We start from the raw sequence: 20439 nt of genomic DNA, 5'->3' as shown, positions 1-20439 counted from the left end.
CTACGTCGTGTTAAAATGATGTTCTAAGGTTTTCGTTAGAAATACTCAAATGTTCTATGTCTTCGAAGTTATTGTTGTCAATCGTTGGAGCCTATCTTCTTTTTACGTTCTCTCATGTCCAAAAATAAAACGATCACTTCTTCGACACAAGAATAATATCAATATATTCCAAAGAATCTCAATTGAATACAAATACTTCATTCTTATGCGGGCCAGTCTTTATATACAAAGATTTATTGAATAAGAGATCCATTTGACGGCCCACGCCTCGTTCACGCATATGTTAGGGGTACGTACCCTTAGAGTAGCCACACACTGCAAACTTTTAGTCGGCCGATAGTACAATCGGGCGCTTGGTGAGAACGGAGATGGGTAGTACGCACATTAAAGATTAGATAGATAGATGTAATATACTTTATTGGGTACATCAATTTAACATTTTTGATCTTATATCTAATTAAAGTAGATGATAATAATGGGCGGTCTTATCGCTAAGGGCGATGTGTTCCAGACAACCTTAGGATGGATGGAGATGAGAATGAAATGATTATAATATGGTAGGCAGTTATAAGGTATTTAGCAGGTATCAGATGCACTAAAATTTTTGATTGAAATGATTTTATTTTTTTAATTGCCAGCCATCGGGTCAACAGTCGGCCGACTGTTCAGTTTACAGTCTGAGGGTAAGCTTAGTATGTACCTCGTACAATATGTTAAAGGTAAACCGTTGTTATTGCCAAGTAAGCGGATATTTTAAGCCGAATATAAGCCATTGTGCGCCTCCGAGACTGTTTTGGTTGAAAACAGCTTATGAAATATTACGGTATTAGAATATGTTAAGTACCTGTACCATGATTTGGGTGCTATCAAAGTATTAGATCGTTTTGAGAAGACAGAACATTTTGAGATAGTCTCGAAGTGTTATAATAGAGATTAAATTATGGGAAAATTACTGTCGGTAAAATCTGGTTGGGAGAGATAAAAAAAAATCACATCTTTTACCTTAGTAAGTACTTCATGGTTTGAACAAAGAGCTCTAACCCTACAATTTAGCTTTCCCGTACAAGAGTGTAGCAAATTCTCGTTTTATTTTTGACTACATATTTTCACACTTTATCAGTATTTCGGCCCGTTTTGACAGACTCGGCTCCATGCAGATGACGGCTTATAGGTAGAAAATACACATACGCTAAATTGAAAATAGAGAAGACCAAAGAGCACCACAGGCTTAAGAACATTTTTAGTTTCTGAGGCCTTGCAGATTAACAGCCTTACTTATAAAATAATAAGTTATACTTAAGAGATGTTTAAGAAAAAATCTTACTTATAAACGTGGCTGAAATAAATCATTTTCTTAGCAATGTCTTAAATGAGCTGTCAAATTAAGTAGCCTCACACCCTTGTTTAACCCGCTAATTATCAAAATGGCTGGATTCTTACCAGCTGATTTTTCATTTCCGGTTTATTGACAACTCAACTTTTTAATTTTATATTTTACGGATGCCATTGTTGCCATTACACAACGTTTTGATGACAAATATTTTTTTAAGCTACCAACATTCCGGTAGTGTTGAGAAATTAGTATGTTTTTATGTCATTATCTGTTCATTACTTAAGACATGCTTAAGCAACGTTTATAGGTCAAAATAATTTAATCACTACTTAAGGCTTTAAGTAGTAATTACTTAAAACAATGCTTAGAAGATGATTTGTTGATTTTTATAAGTAAGGCTGTAAATTAATAAAAATCTTGCTTTCTATTTGGCTAACTATTGGCTGATAGTTCACCAACAGTTTAGTTTGATGATAATTGTGTATCGAATCAATCATTTAAGTAGACCGATGTCTGATTGTTGTAATGTGAGCACTCACACGTCACAAAAAAAATTAAGAGCCAGATCAAACTATCTGCAAACCTACATATGTACCTCTATCTATAGGTATATAGTTACATTCATCATTTAAAATTATTTACGAGAAAAACTTTCAGTGTTTATAAATCTTTTCGAAGTCAATTTTATCATTCCGCAAAAATGAGAAATCGGAATTTGAAAAGTTTTCCAATCAACAAGATAAGAGGTTTTATATAGAATGCAGACGGCTATTGCATTTTTATCGACCTAAAGCTGAGGACGCCATATTTTTTACAGTTTCATCATCTGGTCTGTGAATGTTTTAAAAAAGTCATTTAGAGCATTTATAACCAAATAGGCTAAGACATCAAAAAGTGCCGGAATAAATTACGATTTTTATGCAAATTTTTGTAAGTTGAATTATTTGGTTTTGGTATTGTTATTAATGGATTAGTGGTTTGAAATCTACTATAAATCAATTAAACCGCTTTAAACGTAGAACTATCAAAACTTTCAAATCCAGATTTCCAACTGCCTAAACAAATTTCCAATCAGTTCACAGTCCAGCAGTGCTTAGTTTAGCGTGTTAGTATTTCAATGATTTTAACCCCTAAAATTGTGTTTTATTACCAAACGTTGATACATTTTGTCAATAGTCATACGTTGATTAAGGCATCAATTTTCAGTAACTGCAATACAACATGATTTATATGGAGCTCATTTCAAAATGTACTGTCTAATAGCAAACTAATCGACAGATATGTTATAGAAATCTACCACATATAAAGTCTATCGTCATCTGTTTTGTGACGTCATTAATATAAGGGCCTAAAGACCTAATGGTTTCATGTATTAGTTCCAGCACTTATGTTTATCTATAAAGGGAAAGCGACATCAAGTACGTATCGTCATTAGAAGCGATATAAGATATGACTGTAGATATACGGTTGTTTAAAGGGTTATACCACTAATAAAGTCGAGTGAACGGTGAAGGGTTTAGCGGCCTCATTAATAGGAATTTACTTACCTACGTTTAATTTGTTAAATAGCGCGTGTGTAATGCTCTACGGAATGGGGATTTATTCAGAGCAGGCCTATAGGTATTGAAATATTGCCAACTCAGGTTAATGTAAATTGAGATAAAACAGACAACTTAATAATTGGAAAGGTTGAGGAAACAATTTAAGGTATCTAAGGCAGTATAGTAGTGCTTAAATAGTTACATTTTATATAGGGATACCACATTTGAGCCATCTACGGGTAGGAGTTTGTCGCGACGCGGATGAAACCGCGGGAAGTTACAAAAATAGTCTTAAATTTCATTCATTCAAAATGACTTCGTCGGTCTTAAAGAACGACATCGAACTTCATTCATCAGTTCAGTGACGAAGGCGATTCAAAAGCCTGTGTGACCCCTGATTAGTGGGGGACGAAGTTCAGTCATTTGCCATCAAAGAGGCTCCATGCTTGAACATCGGAGACCTACATTAAGTTTATTGCTCAAGTTTCTGTGAAACTATCGTCATTTGTACATGGAATACGATGAAGGGGTTGGCCTCTCTGTATTTCCTATATAGAAACGACATTTTAAAAGATTACAATAAGAGTCTCCTACAAAACATCTTAGGTACGCTTAGTTCTGTAAGCTATTTTAAGTTCGGCGAACCATTGTGGCCAGATTCCGCCAACATTGATAGTGCACATTTTGTTCGCCAACAAATAATGTGTACGATTTGGCTTTAGTCCACTGCTAGCACGTTTTCGTGCTCAAAATTTGCAATTTCCCTGTTTGCTACAGCGAGTAGACCAGAAGAAACATTTGCATCCATCACTATGCCGCACGCTGGTGAACTCTGGCTTTAGGGAAAAAAAACCTATTAAGCAATAACTCATCAAAAATAACTCATCCTCTTGACTATTTAAAGATTCTTATTTATAGATATAAGAAACGATTAGTTAAACGTCATAATTTCCCTTGTTTCCTTTTAACCAAACTTTCAGGAAAATCACGATTAAATTTTATGATTAATAGGTGGTTCTAAAAATAATTATTTGTTTTATGCTTAGGTAGGTATCTATAAAATTTTTGCTCTAAGTACCATCTGATAAGTACTTTATGTATGTGTAAATTAATATTTTTTTCCGCACAGCTCCTACAAAAATTCAGTTTAATGTCACACTTCATGTCACATGCCACTTTGCATGTCACACTTGATATTATGCCATTTTAATCCTACTATCCTACTAATATTATAAATGAGAAAGTTTGTGAGAACGTATGGATGTACATACGTATGTTTGTTATTCTTTCACGCAAAGACGGATATGGTTGAAATTTGGTATGTAGACAGGTGATACCCTGGATTAACACATATGCTACTTTTTATCAACATACTACGCGGGCGAAGCCGCGAGCGGAAGCTATTATTTAATATTTTAATGTTAATATCAGGTACACGATGCTGACCATTAGGTACATCTTTGTCTACATAATATCTAGTTATGTACAAACTGCACGGAATTTTGACATTGATTAAAATATCACGTCATTTGCACAAAAAACGGTTTAGTCTAACGTCTGTCAAATAAATCATGTGGGTGCAAACACTATTCTTATAACACGAGTCATTTGCTGCCACTGTTGATATATTTTAAACTAAAATGTAATGTAAAATTCATGTAATTCGAATTTACGCCTCAATTTACTGTGTAAACATTGTCAATTAGATGTGTGTTAAATAATCTGTGACAGGTGTAGGACATCACTAATCGTCAGCATGTCACTAACGATTCTTTATTTAAATCAAATCAAAATAGCCACAACCGATTTTAGGCCGGAAAAAAGAGAAAACAAACGATTTGAAGATCTCCTTCTTCGCGACAGCCAAAAATAAACTGTCGTTTTTACTAATTACTGATCAAGGATGCAAATAATCTGGGGTTCTTAAGTACGCTTTTTATCGTACCGCAATTAGGCGGTGCCATGGGATTAGTAGAGTGCCTGTACACAAATAAAATAGTTTTGGCGAACACGCCTTCCTTATAGAGAGATGATACCAGGTGTTTCAGACTTTTACTGACTAAAACCCATCTTGGTTCCTACTGCAGCCCTTTGTGTAACTAGGGCCGCGGTAACCTCTTTCGAATGATCCCACAACTAGCAAATACGCCAGCATTCCACATTTTTTTTATAACTCTTAGCACAGAACTGCGGTCTATTTATCTAAAAGTAATAAATGCCTAAGCCATTTGCTCGCTTTACGTTTATATCAAGATCTATTTTTATATGGTTGTTTAAAATACGCGGCGCTGCGGTGAGTTCCGTAATAATATTTCAAACAAGTGCGTTGTAAATCATTTTTTTATATTTTGATATCATAATTTTGAACGTCATACTGAACCGTAGTTTTAAGGTGTAACGTAAAGTGTATGTCGATTTTATTAATGGCGGTGTTTTGAAGATTTTTATAGAAAACCACTTACCTAGATAGTGTTAAAAGAGAAACATAGTTAACGAGACATACATAGATACAAAATAGAAGATCATCTCTTTGATTTTGTGGTTAACAGCACTTATTATACTTTTTTCATTTAAACATGGTCAGGATGACAGTTTGATAGAAGTGCCAGGAAACCATATCTAGCAAGATGCGAACCTTTTTGATCATATTGATTTTTTTTTTTTGATGTAACCGCGATAAAATCCGTAAAAGTAGTTTTATTTAAATGACTTTTTGATCATATTGAATATAGTAGGAAAGTTTCACAACGTGTGAAATTGAAAATAAAACAGTTTTATTGAACACATTGTTCTCCAAGTGGCAAGCTGTTCGATATCCGTCGTTGTACTGTCTACAACAATGATATTTAAGTAAACAATGTTCGGCGAAATAATACAGAAATCGTTTTTCTTTATTGCATTAATATTCAATATCTACGATCTGATTGTACATTTTGTAACTTTTGATTGCAATGACGAATCGATACAAATAAATCGGGATTCTCCTACGAGGTGAGGAGTTTTGAAAATACTTTTATGCTGAGATAATCAATTAAGTTGGTTGTGTTTCGTCTATCGCCCTTCACTCTCTCTAAACAACTTCGAATTAATACGCATTGCTGTAACTAATGATAGAAAACAGTCGGCAAAGATTTTAAATATTTATTTTGAAACCTATTTACCAAAGTCATTGTTTAAAAAAGATAAAGCTTAAGCAATTATTGACCTTAAACATATAATTGTGATTTATTTTTAGTCTCATATGTCACATCCATGTAAGTTTGTTTTCTATTTCTAGCTAAGTAGTAAGACTGAGTTAGCCGAGTTATCATCTTCAGAAACTTTTATCAGACTACTATTGAAAGAAACTTCAAACTATGATTAATATAGCAATAAATAAGATCCACATATGTGAGAGCAATCTTTTCTTTGTAAATAAATATAAGTTGGGGAACAATATGAGAGTGCAAAATATAAGTGAACTTCCAAAGAGATAAGGAAAGTCATCCCCTTCGTCTTGAGGAAAAAAAGATTTTTTTTGGCGTTCATAAGAACTGACTTTTATTACATTATTCTCGTGTGTGAAAAAACGATAAGATTTTTTTGCTATCAGCTTTTATTATGAAAGTATTGAAACAAATTGAATTAAATAATAATATAGATATTTAGGGGTGAACAGAGATTAGGGGTGCAATCATTTTGTTCGTCATCATCAGCCTCTCTATCGTCCCACTGCTAGGCACAGGCATCTTCTCATACCGGGAAGGATCACCACGCTTGCTCAAAGCGAGTTGGTGATTTCAGACTTCACCTCTTTAGTTCACGTTTCCTTGAGATGTTTTCTTCACCTTCATTTTGTTTATACATATGTATTATACTTATATTTTTTCTATAGGTACTTAATACAGATGATATAATGTTGCGTATATTAAGCTCACAGAACAATATGCATGTTACAAGACGAATGTAACCCATAAGTTTTACTATAGCACACCCGAAACTACGCCATAGAAGTTGTACGAGTATGGCGTGACAAGGGTCCCCCATCATTTACGTTAATCAAGTTAATTAAAAGCGAATACATTGCCAGTTCTCTGCAGACAGATGGTTATACCCTTGTTTGAATAATTATTGCATATGGCACTGAAAACTGAAAGTTTATTGAAGTTCGTCAAGTAAGTAAATAAACAGTAGGTAGTAAATATTTGTGAACAAAAGTCCGTGAAAACATTGTTTTTTATGTGCTTTTGGGATGCTAATTAATCATAGTCGTGCATACGTTATTAACAATCAAAAATACCTTCGTATATATGAATATTATAGTAAGTCCGTATTTACATTGTTAAGAAAAGCAGAGATAAATCAGTCGATCAGTTTCTCAAGCTTAGCGCCATCGACTTAGTGGTCCTAAGTTGGAACTCCAAAGTACTTAAAGTCTAGATTTCTCGGAGTTTAGACATAACTGGCGCACTAAGAGTACTTATATGTCGGATGAATTCTTCGGGGAAAACATGAGTGGTGCTATGTTATTACTTTACCCTTGAAAAGTTTTCTTGCGAGTATTTTAAACGTCTTACAATGTTTATATTCCTCAGTCTACAATGTAATTTTATGGAGAAATCGTTCTTCTGTTTGCGGTACGAAAATATGTAAGAAAAATAAGGCCAATGAGATAGAAATGCGGACTTATTCGTACAGCTGATCTCTTCGAGTCGACAAACGAAAAACATTTTGCCTATCCAAACTTATCTACTTCACAACTTTCCTGCGAAACTACAAACGTGTAGGAGCTTAATTATTTAGGAATTGTTCTACTTTATGTAACCTAGTTAGGAAACTCATTAGTAAAATAATTCTCTTGTATATGAAGAAGGGACGGAAAAGAAACCATTTCCTAAAAAGCCAATGTCCGCCATTATTCAAGTTATGTTAAGCTTTTTATTAAAACGATATTATGTCATCTTAGGGTCCAGACATAATGCCAAAAAATGGTTGTTCTCAACAATACTTGCCCTCATAATGGGACCATAAAACCCGCCCCAAATATCAGTTGAAACTTTGTCCATTATTCAATAGAACAATTTATAACAGTGTTACTTTTCTCCGCTCAATATAGAGTCAAATATGTTCTGTTACGAGAACCCCCATTCTCGTGGTATTACGAATTAATTCACAATATCGACACACCGTGTTGGGAAATTGGATTTTGATTTTACATATATTTTACTGATATTGGTATTCGGTATTTGAAATTTATTTTATGTAGATCACTGAATAAGTTACGATACTACAAAGGTAAATTGAAAATATCATTTGACTGAGTGAGTTTATCATGTTATTTTATTTTGTGTGTTAAATTGCTAGATAACATTGTATTTAACTTTAAAATAATTTAAATTAACGTGTATGAAATGAAATAAGTATTGTGAATGCAATTAAAATTACGGTATTTTTAACGGTCTTAATTACTACTACTCTCACTCTGTTCTTAAAAATAATTACGAAGAATGGACCAAGATCCGAAAATAGAACAAAATGTTTTGGTCAGAAGAGATTTTCCACTTTAAAAAGTACCTTAATTAGTACCTGTTAAGTATAAGATTCAAGTGGATAAGTAGGTTACTTAATTTCTCAAGTAAATTAGGGTTCAGTTGAAAATCTGAATATTCAGGCGCCGAGATAATCTGAATTTGAATAATATAAATAGTTCTGAACTTAAGGATAACCGCACTTAAAGTTCTTTAAATAAAATTACCTACGTCATGATTTTGACATTTTAAAACCAGACTTTGAACTTTAAAACTTTGAAAATCTGAGTTTGATTTCTTCATAAGCTTTTTCGAAAATGTAAATAAAAACCGAGTTAGCTAATTATATACCTTATTAATTCACAAAGTGTCATGTTAGGGAAATACACATAAACCTGGTAAAAAATATTTTCCAGAACTTGCCATATTTTAAATGATTTTTTTTAAACGACATTGGAACTTTTCCGTCACATTCTTTCACGTTCTTGGAATGACATTTCGAAAATGTTGCCATTTAAATAAAAAGTCAGGACACAGAAGGTAGGTATTAGCATAAATATTTTACCCGACCGTGCCTGGAAGAGATTTATGTGACAGCAATACTTAATTATGTGCGTTTGAATACATACGATATAGCAAATCGGGAAAAGGCCTACCCTTGTACTCAAACGTTACTTAACTTTAAGCTTTACATAAAAGTATTACTGTCGTAGAAATATATGTGAGTGTGACAGAAATACAATGACGTTTGGATAGTGATTTCAGTATTCGTGTAAACATTTATGTAGGTAGTGGCACAGTGTGGCACATCCAGATAGACGAAGTATTTTTCGTTCTTTGTAGGTGTATTAGCTAATCTCGTTTTTTATTATTTGCAAATAAATCGACATAACAGACCACAATACTTAAAAATTATGAAAGATTCTGTCAAAAACTGTGTTCAATTTTTTTCGACTTCTATTGTAAGCAACTTTTCAAGACAGACGTATATTATAAGATAGACTCGACACTGCCCCTTGAGCAATAAAATATAATACGTACCTACCAATAAGAGGCTGAACTAATTAAGCATTACAACCTTGATCCAAGGAATATTTCGTTTAGGTATATCCGACATGTGTTAATAACACAATCTTTAACGCTTCGCTAAGTATCTATACTAATATAAGAAAGCTGAAGAGTTTGTTTGTTTACACGCACTTATATCAAGAATAACTGGTCCGATATGAAAAATATTTCAGTGTTAGATAGCTTTTTTTTTAAGGAGCCTTCCTGGTGCGGTGAGGGAGTGTCAGACTTTTACTGACTAAAAGCCGTCGTGTTCCGTCGTAGGCCTTTTATGTACCAGGCAGCTGACTTACCGAGAAGGACTATAGGCTACCTTACATCCGGGTACGTAAACTATATTCCGAAGGGTGCGGGTGAAACCGCTGGCGGAAGGTAGCAATAAAGATCTCACATTATATTTGGTGTTCGAGAAAATAGCTTGAAGCTACGCGAATGAAAACACGTACGTACATAATATGTAAATTATGATTACTGATTAGTTTTGGTGCCTCAGGTAAGAAAGCTAATAAGATGATCTTCTCAAGAACACGTGTCATATAATATAGCAGATATTTTTTTTTCATAATAAAACACCAACCAATAACAGCACGTTTATTAAAAGAATGCTATGGTCCATACGCACGTGTGAATTAAGTTATTCTCGATGCATCAGCCCGACACGAATTTGACCAAGGTATTTGTATACTGCAGTTATGCAGTATATCTCTTTTAACTAGCACTAGCACTAGCACTGGTGAATACACACTTTAAGTAAGTACACTGAAATTTAATATAAAAGTAATAAAATTGAGTTTTCAATTCATGCAATCAATTATATTATCTTTTATCAGCTGTAACTGTGCAATATGTACCTAACTGCGTTATTTTATATAATTGCAAGTTATTTTGTAAACAATCTGTTATCAGCTTTTATTGTTTTGTCACAATTTATTATAATGAATGGACGAAATTAAACATGTACTTACTTGTACATGTACTTACTTTCATACTTACGCTACATGGAAGTAAAACTGCAGCCGACCGTCAGTAATAATACAAAAGCAAATTTACAGCTACCCAGGCATTAATAAAAATAGATAGGTATTTCGATAAAAAGAAGTTATTCAAGGATTAAACTCCAACTATTTAAATAGTAAAAAATAAATATTTTATTACCAGCTGCGCTTATCTGGTCATCAATATATCCATTTTATCGGCCGTACTTAGAATTGCTACTTGAATGCAAAAATAAATGCAGATAAAGACATAAATAGCATCTTACAATATAATATATATTGTTAAGATTAGATTACTATTCATAAATGCATGTTCTTAGTCTGAGAAATTTTTTCAATAGCACTGTTAAATAATGTTTCATTATTATCATTTATCGTTTTATCGGATTATCATTAAAAATAGTATAAAGAGTAATCGGAACGGAATAATACGAGTAAAAGGGGTGACCGTGCCTAACTGTTCGTATGCCATGGCTGCATGCCAAAACTACTGAACCAGTGTCAATGAAATTTGGTGTGAAGATACTCCAGCTAGAGCCTGAGAAAAGACGTAGTTTCCTAGGACAGTGGTTGCCTCATGACGCGCATGGAACTGTGGGAAACAAGCTATTGGTTTATAAGTTGGTAAGTATAAACAGTTCTAGGTATAAATCACCATACTGGATTGTAGATAGCAAGTCAAGGCAACGCCAGCGTCTTCCCATTCAGCAAATATTGTACAAAGACCATTCTTGTTTGTGCTACAAACAACGAGTACATTGTACATGGTATATACCACGGGTATATACTCTGTTATCCTATATGAATAGTACGGATCATGGAGAACAAAATAATTGGCAGAGGTGCCATACCAGATAATCTCCTGAATCCTGAATCTCCTCTCAGAATGTAGCGCGCCAAAATGTGCCCAATTGGGGTTGCGGGGGACGAGGAACGTCTGTCTTCGCTCTTATCTCTTTGGACCCGACCATTTTTTGAAATACCAAAAATCGATGACAGATGTCTCAAAGAACACATGCGGTCATGCCCACCGCATGTAATTGACCTAGAAGAAGTATTGAGTATTGAGAAGAAGGCGCCTAATCTAACTGCATTATAGTATCTCCGATCATCTTTCCTTACTCCGTGGTACGGATGCATTTATCAATTCATTGGTTGCATTTGCAGTTAAATGTGGTCATATTTTATTGTTCCGCTGCGTGTTAAATGTACAATATTGTGGAATGGTATAATGAGTTATATAGTTGTTATAATTATTAGCGACACCACAGTATAACGTATTTGGTATTTTCCAGCGGTTGTTATTGTCAATGTGGGGCATATATTGCATTATGTACTATTGCTATCTGGTTCCCGTGGTTTTGCGCACATCCTGCGGGAATTATTCTGGGCATATACGTACAAAAATAACTTTAGGTTTATGTACTATCAAGCTTTCACTGCTTGATAGGTTTTACCCACTTCCTGTGGTATACTGCCTACAGTCGGATAAAAAGTGGTGAGCTGCTGAGTTTCATCAATATTCAATGAATCGTTTTTACGGGACAGAGTAACATATGTACAGTCAACGTCAAAAGTTGATGAACAAATCAACATTTTCAAAAGTGCCTAACAACTTAAAAAGTCATAATTTCTCGACAGTACGAACCATAAAATTTACCTCACATTCTAAACATTAAAGAAATTGTTGAATACTCTGATAAGTTATCAACGACACGGTGTATAGCAGTTTTGGAAATTTCGATTTGTACAGCTACTTATGGAGCTGACTGTACATACATCTATGCAAGTATTGTATACATCCTTACTTTTGCTTTAGCAGGACTATGTAGCGTACCTATGTGTGTTCTTTGTCGAACATCAGAGAAAAGATTTCTTATCAGATGAATGGAAAATATTTAATAATAAACAATACCACAACCGAAAATAACCTCGTCAATATTCGTGTCACTATTCTATATATCATTTCATTATATAGTTTATTTGCACATATTTATTATTCCGTTCTCATCAGAGCGTGTTTGAATGGGGTCGCACCAGATGTCGGTACACGGAAGAACAACCCTATACCACATTGACTGACACGTAATTAAATGAAGATATACATTTTATACATACCTACATCAGCATATTTTCAGATATACATACATGTTCCAAGAAGTATGGTATTTATTCCGTATTACACGGAAAATGGTTTTAATTAACATTTAGAAGAAATTCTCTCAAATGAATGGGAGGTTCATGTTCAGTGAAAGTCCGATATAATGATGATAATTTAACAGTTATAAAGTATGAAAAAAAGGATGTTTTTATTTTATTTTAATAATATAAAAGTTAGAAATCAAACTTCCAAAATATACTAGCATTTTATTTCTGCAACCTGTAGTTCGATAAAGAATATTTCTTCACAGCATCAGTACTACATTCTGGGCAAGTTATCTTTCAGACAGTAACACCGGTATTCAGAACAAAAGCCGATCTCTCCGTATGGACATCGGCAAGCGCGGTCCGCCGTGCACTCATCCCCCTGACGCACTGCAATTTAATATCGATCTAAATTAAAGAAATGTTATGTTACTTGCCAATTTCACCGATACTGATAAAGGCCCTTTTTTAACAACGTCAAAAATCAAATGACCCCTCCCGCTGTGGGCTAGCAGAGGCAAGGGAGTGTCAGACTCTTACTGACTAAAAACCGTCGTGTTCCTTCGCAGGCCTTTAATGTACCAGGGCTGCGGTTCTTTCTAACAATCCCGCAGGAGGCTCTGATGACCTGTCAGGAACTTATCTGAGAGATAAGCTATAACTTTCGGTTTCACAGGTCTTGAATAGCAATATATGGCAGAAATCATAAACAGCCTTTATCTGGCAGATAGCATTAACTATCGGATAACTGACACTTTATAGGTTACCAGTGAAATCTTGCGATTTTGACCCGACCTAGGAACAGGACTCGGCAAGGCGTACTAAGGCGTCTATCAGACAGAGAGCGGTCACGCGGTCGAGCGTTCTGCGTTTCAACTCTACTACTACTACTTCTACTTGACCGACGCGGTCAGAATGCCTCCTGAGTATATCTATGTAACTTAATATGACAGAAAGAACGCAAAACTGACCGCTTGAACGCTTGACCACGTGACCGCTCCGTCTGATAGATTCTTTAGCAGTTACAGGCGACCATTATACTCACAGGGCTGTTAGAACTAAACCGCAAAAAAAAGTAGTAAACTTACAAAGATCCGAGTTTCGTTGAACCGCTTGAATATACGGATGAACAGGAGAACCGGAGTCGATGGCTTCGTCATCTAAACTGGCTGTAGCATAAGCTACCAAAAATAGGAAAATTAATAACTTCATGTTGCTAACTTTTATTAATATGAAGTTACTCGCTGAAATTACTGAATATATATGAAAGAGTATTACGCATTACTAATTAGAAACAAAAGCCAATTAATTTATTGAGTTGCCCGTTAAATTGCTGATAAGGCAATTAAATGTTTTTTACATATATTTATTGTATTTTTCAAAAATCATATTTTATAGTACCGTGATCTTTTTATTTATTATTTACCCATAGTTGTATCATTAGTACCTACTTACTACAAAAATGTGGAGGTGCTTGCTAATATCTAGTAGCAAGCACCTCCACATTTTTATCCAAACTGAGAAAGGACGAGGTTTCCAATTCAAACGAAAAATAATTCCTTCACGATAATTTTATATGTATTTGTATAAAATAGATTTTATATAAAAAAAAATAAAGTGTCCAAAAATGTTACTTGTCCGTACTTGTGTATGTAAATGTGCGGCCACTACTGAGCGCTCCCGAGCTTACGCTTACGCATACGAAGACAAGGTTCATGTACATACTTCCATAACTCACACAAGTCAGGTTCACAGGCTTTAATAACATAACGTAATGTCCGAATATAAGTCGTGGTGGCCTAGTGGGCAAAGAACCAACCTCTCGAGTATGAGGGCGCGGGTTCGATTCCAGGTCAGGCAAGTACCAATGCAACTTTTCTAAGTTTGTATGTACTTTCTAAGTATATCTTAGACACCAATGACTGTGTTTCGGATGGCACGTTAAACTGTAGGTCCCGGCTGTCATTGAACATCCTTGGCAGTCGTTACGGGTAGTCAGAAGCCAGTAAGTCTGACACCAGTCTAACCAAGGGGTATCGGGTTGCCCGGGTAACCGGGTTGAGAAGGTCAGATAGGCAGTCGCTTCTTGTAAAGCACTGGTACTCAGCCGAATCCGGTTAGACTGGAAGCCGACCCCAACATAGTTTGGGAAAAAGGCTCGGAGGATGATGAATGTCCGAATATTATAACCGGTTGAACAAAACCAAATAAAAATACTAGTTATTCCCCCGTGTCTCTGTTGGCATTTTTAGAGCAAATACAAAATTATGTTAAACATACCTAAAGTAAACTGGTTAAGAATGTTAGTTTTCATTTTTAGTTTGGTCAATTTTCTTCCAAGCCTTGACTAAGTACAGTATATGTTTATTTTCCATTATTTCACTTGAGAATTTTCTCGAGTCCTGTATCCTAAGGATCCTTGATTACAAGTGTTACTGTGGTCGAAAAACCTTATTTTATTATTAACCTAAAGACTGTACCTACCTATAACAATCGGAAACCACTCTGGCAATAATAGCCGTACGTACTTATCCGTATGCATAATGAAAATGCTGCTAAAACAATGTTTTTGGGGAATCTCCTACATATGCATAAGTATCTACCTAGTGTATTTTTTCAAATTCAAAAAGCGTATTCTGAATATTAATCACGCCTATGATGCTTTGATAATAGAAAGAGGAGTAAGGAAGGAAAAAATATGCTGCGCCGACCCCAAATAAAATTGGGATACGGGCAAGATGATGCTATGCTGCGTTTATTACTCATTCGTAGACATTTTACTAGCCAACACGCTTGCCCAGCACTGCGAGCAATCGCCCAGCTTGGGGGTGGCCTTTGTCCAGCAGTAGACGTTTTAGGCTGTAACGAGGAGACATATATCTTGAACAAAAATATTTTACGCCAATTCATTGAATAAACACAGCTGTATAATTAGGTATAATTCTAGCCAGAAACTATTAAGTCTAATAGTTTCCCAGACACCCACACAACAATATAAACGAATCTATGGCTATCGTCTATTTGCCACATAACCTTTACTTCTCGTTTCTATTCCATTATAAAACTGTATTGTGGGCCAATGGGGTCGCATATCAGAATACTAGCTTTCACATACGGTTTCAATCGCGTCCAAATGGAACTTCCTACAGCACATGGATAGAAGGCAGCAGATAACAAATATGTTATTCTGATATACAAATAAGCTATAGGTATTACTTACAAAATCATCACCATAATCCACACAGTAGTTTTTCCGTGAAAGACGTGCGAACATCTATAGATTGCCTTTTTTCAAATGTAATATGAGTAGGATTCTTTCATAATAGCTTAATAAGAAATAGTTGGTAAGCAAACATCAGTTACACATGACAAATGGTGGAAAATAGCTAGACGGAAGCGTTCACGGTCGGCAAGCCTCAAAGGGGTTGTCGCTCATAACTCAACTGTCAACTGAACTCATAAGTTACGATATTGCCGACGTTTGACGTAAAAATCAGTATGCTGTGAGGCTGTGACAATCTTTGCGGAGGCATGTCACCAGCCTTTGCTGGATTTTATATGAATTCCCTTCAGTGGTTAGTGAGGCGATGTGTGAAGCTGCGATCCGTGATGTAGAATACATTTAATATCTTCGTTTGATGCAAGCTTTTGGGAATAGCAAAATAATCTCTAATATAAAAATGAATCGCAAAATGTGTTGGTAAGCGCATTACTCAACAACGCCTGGACCAATTTGGCTAATTCTTTTTTTGTTGTGTTTGTTATTGTCAGGAGAAGGATCTTATGAAAAAAAATAGGGTAAAGTAGAGAAGTCCGTTGACGGGAGCGAAGTCGCGGGCAAAAGCTAGTTTGAAATAAAAACAAAAGAACACTTTGAACTCTCAAAATAATTCTTACGTACTCTGAAATTCTATTAAATCTTTGTAAACCTTTGAACTATAAGGAATATTTCCTCTCATCTTTTAGCAATATTTCCGAAGCCAAAATGTGTTAGGTATTCCAACTGGATGTTAACCGAATACCGATACCAGGTTCACACGCCTACAATGTTATCAGTATGAAAAATTGGTATCAAAAAGGCTGTGACTTTACGCTATGACGAACTGAGTTTGTATTCCGAATATCCAATTTAGCAAAGGAAATAGACGACACGAGTCTATTCCATTCTATTTTAAATGAAAACATAATACGACTGTACTAACAACGGGATAGATTTAGTCATTATATTTGATGCTAAGTTGATTGGCTATCCGATAGAACTAGTTATTTGATCGCTTAACTCACTGGTTTTAGAAAAGGCAGAGTCTCCCGTTACTTTCAGCAGTTAATGTCATATGAACCGCTTAATACGTCTTTTAAATTTTCATAGTTATTTTAGCATGGAAGCTTTCCAAGGTTAAAAAGGTGCCTATAAAAGAATACAGAGTATAGGTACTCCTGTCAAATCTAAAATATGACGTCACCATTTGCTACCAAAAGTCGCAAGATACTCTAACAAGAAAGCACGGATCTGCTATAAAACAGACAAGGAAAGAAAAACGAAGCCGAAAGCATTCACGGTCTAAATGCCTCAAAGACTGGCACTCATAATCATGCAAGCGCAGTATTTTCATCTCGACCCAGACTCTGTATTTCCCTCACATAATCTTCAGTATCACACTTCTTTTGTTCACACTTTCACACCACACCTTTTTGTAGGAAAAAAAAACATGTAGAACTTTTTTTCGAAGTTCTGAAGTTTAATTCAAGAAGGAAAACTAGATAAAATCGGAAGTCATAAAATTATTGTAGGTATGTTGTACACTGCAATAAGTGCTGGCTGATCAAATGCAAACTTAAACATTTTTTTTTTAATTAGGCGTATAAAACCTCTTTCGACGTCAATCTGGTTACGATTCCAAGAAGTGCGTCTCAAAACCGGCCAGAAACTTCATAGACACTCTTTTAAAAATGCTTTTTTTTAATAATCTAGTTCCTGTTTAAAAATTGGTCAAATCTTTGTTTAGGCTTTTCCTTTTTTGACTTTTGCTACATCAGGTTTTGAAATTAAAGTCAGAAATTAACAACTTCAAATATGAGGTCTGTATCCTACGGAAGCGAAATTTTCCGTAATCCTGTTTCGTAAGCCGGTTTATGCAATTCCGTTTTGTTCGCCTCTGTACAAATGATAAATCTGATTGTTTGCATGGATTATTATCAATTTTAGATATATCATGTAAAATAACATTTTAAGCCTAAATCGAAATCTGTATTTATTGATCATTTAAATAAACACTTCTAACAAAAGGTGTAATGTTATTGAACAATTACCGCAATGGATGTCAATATTTGTGTAATATAATATTTGTGTGTATGTTCTCTTTCACCATTAGCAGAATGAACGATAAAATTAATTGATAATGTTAATTTATTTGGCTAGCCAGATAAATGTTGACCAAAGTTATGAAGAGTCAAACTACGTGCGTATTTATAGTTAGACTCAGTATTATTATTTCAGCTTTAAACTGAACAAAATATTAATATTTGCTCCATAAAATTAACAGTTTTTTTTTACTATAATTTAATCTGAAAAAAAATAGGAAAATATTGAAACATTTATGAGAATTAAAAAAAAATATATTTTCACGGCCATTTTAATTCATAAATTATGACTTAAAAACTAAAACAAAAAATAACTTACCAAAGTCGCAGTTGGTGATATTGTTGCAAGCTTTAACTTCACTCTCACTTAACTTTTTATTAATAAGCTTAAACCCTACAAATTAGTAAAAACAAATAGCTAATTATCCATTTTGCCAATTTTGACAGTTAACAGTACTGATAAAATATTTTAAACTACAAGAAATACTAATTTAAAAACACTTTAAAACTAATTTCAAAAAACTTTTCGTCACAAAGTTTTCACATTGTCTGCATTCACATGTTTTACTGAAAAAATAATTTCACGGCATATTTTTGCACTGGTTGTTAATAAACCTTTTTTTTTATAAAGTTTTTTTTTTTATTAGTTACGATAATAGTGTAGGAGCCGGCACCGCTCGACTCGTGTACATGGGTGCTAAGTCAGAGTGACACTGCTGACCCGACGCTCTCCCATCGCGATTTGAGTTTCGAACGTGGATTCGCGCAAACGTCAAAATGTAACCTTCACGACGCTTAATCTTTGTGGCCAGATAGATAGTACTTAATAGTTTTATTTTAAGAAATTGATACAGACTTTTTTTAATGAGTAATGCGCAAGATAATATGGGTTTAACCGTTAGTAGTTTAGTGCATAGTTAGTAGGGAAGTTTATTCTTATTAGGTACCTATTAAATTCTTCTTTTGAATAAAAATATTTTTTTTCTTTGATAATTTCATACAGTTTTCTTATATAACTTTGACATATTTTACAAAGATCAAGCCCCTGTAAAAATTTCTATTGAATTAAACAGGCATATCAAACATTTCAGGTCTTATCGCTTCGCTACATATATTTATTAATAAAAGTAGATACAAAACTTAATAAAGCCGAGCTGTTGCACGGCTATGTTTTTCAATACAAAGGGAGCAAGTTTCTTACCGCAGATTCAGCCATATCGACTCACTTATGTTAATTTTATTGGTTCTCTCATGAACTGTGTTCGCGTATCAAGTAACGAATGTAAATGTATGTACTTTGGGGAGATTTTCCGACTTGGATTATTTTCTTTTCTTTGAGATATCGTTGAATTTATTTATGAATGGAGGTTTGGTTCAGTTTTCGCAGTAAGAAGTTTTAATGACCGTGTTTAGGGACGAATTACGTATGGGCTTTAGGTAATCGGCAAACCTATAGTTTACATAATACTGTTTACATCAGAGTATATTTATTAAGCTCGTAAAAATATATTGACCTAAGTAAATATAATATAAAAATAGTGTTGGTTGAAAATGTTTGTGTTTTTTTAAACTGACACAATATTTTTTCAGTGCCTAAAGAACAACATACGTGGTTTGGTTCTGAAAAATCGTAAAACATTGTATATATGTAGGAATAAGCAAAATAATATTACCTACTACCTTGTTGATGTACTTCTTGCATAGCTCGACTACTATGCACGAGGGTTTTACGTTCGATAGGTCGGGGCAAAATCGGTTTGTGGGCTTTAAGAAAACAGCCTCTTTGAGAAGCTGAAGCTTTGAGAAGCTGGCTGATCTCCTCATTGAGAATAGCCGCCGTGGCACAAAATCGGTCTGGACGCCATTTTATATTATCTAAGTAATATCGACCGATATTTTATGATAAGTTTGGCTCATTGCTTTGGTAAGATAAATTCCACTTTTTCTAAGACATTTCTCTTTGCACTAAAATGTTCGAACAAGAGCTAGGCATCGAAAAATTTCTCAAATATAAAGAACTGTCTTGTCTAAAATCCAATGACAGTTTCATTCATCTTTATTCTAGCACAATGCAGGCCAACTTTGATGAAAACTGCTTCAGGACAGGGATTAATCTTCGAACAGTTTTGACAATCAATCATCGGTTTTCGAACGACAAATCCTGAAGTAAAATTGATTTAGGTTAGCACGTTATGGGACCTAAATTGTAGTACGTAGTTCGTAGTACTTCCTTAGGGGGAACCTATGAATGATTACCTGTGTCAATTAAAGAACTTTGACATTGTAGTCTATAATTTTGGTTGATTGAATTAGTTACAACTTAAGGGTTCATAAAAAAAGTCTAGGTACATGCTAACATGAGAACCTTACAGGAAAGGGAATGTGTACCTACCTAAGAAAAATAAACCTACATTACACTGTGTAGGTAATACCTACTAATATACAAACATGTATACGTTATACCAACTCTATATTATATTATAACTATA

At 34.5% G+C, this 20439-nt stretch overlaps 1 protein-coding gene and 1 long non-coding RNA gene across 7 annotated transcripts in view; both read right to left on the bottom strand.

The window, feature by feature from the left end:
• The window catches only part of LOC110384010 (tachykinin-like peptides receptor 99D), a 125278-nt gene extending 106579 nt beyond the window's left edge, over positions 1-18699 (bottom strand). For 4 of the 6 annotated variants that reach the window (XM_021345023.3, XM_049838831.2, XM_049838829.2 and 1 more), the window contains exon 1: positions 18270-18699. The gene's annotated coding sequence lies outside the window, so the exon portion shown is untranslated. The remainder of the gene's footprint in view (positions 1-18269) is intronic. The other 2 variants (XM_021345025.3, XM_021345024.3) reach the window with 2 other exon arrangements.
• On the bottom strand, positions 12792-13820 carry LOC135117621 (uncharacterized). Its single transcript, XR_010277004.1, has 2 exons — positions 13678-13820; positions 12792-12979 (listed from the first exon to the last, which is right to left on the bottom strand). It is a non-coding gene; the product is annotated as an uncharacterized LOC135117621 (long non-coding RNA).
• Positions 18700-20439: the final 1740 nt, after the last annotated feature.

Source organism: Helicoverpa armigera, chromosome 12, assembly GCF_030705265.1.
Source record: "Helicoverpa armigera isolate CAAS_96S chromosome 12, ASM3070526v1, whole genome shotgun sequence".
In the NCBI taxonomy this organism is placed as follows: Eukaryota; Metazoa; Arthropoda; class Insecta; order Lepidoptera; family Noctuidae; genus Helicoverpa; species Helicoverpa armigera.
Note: the sequence above shows the minus strand (reverse complement) of the source record. Positions and strands in the feature narration are given on the sequence as shown.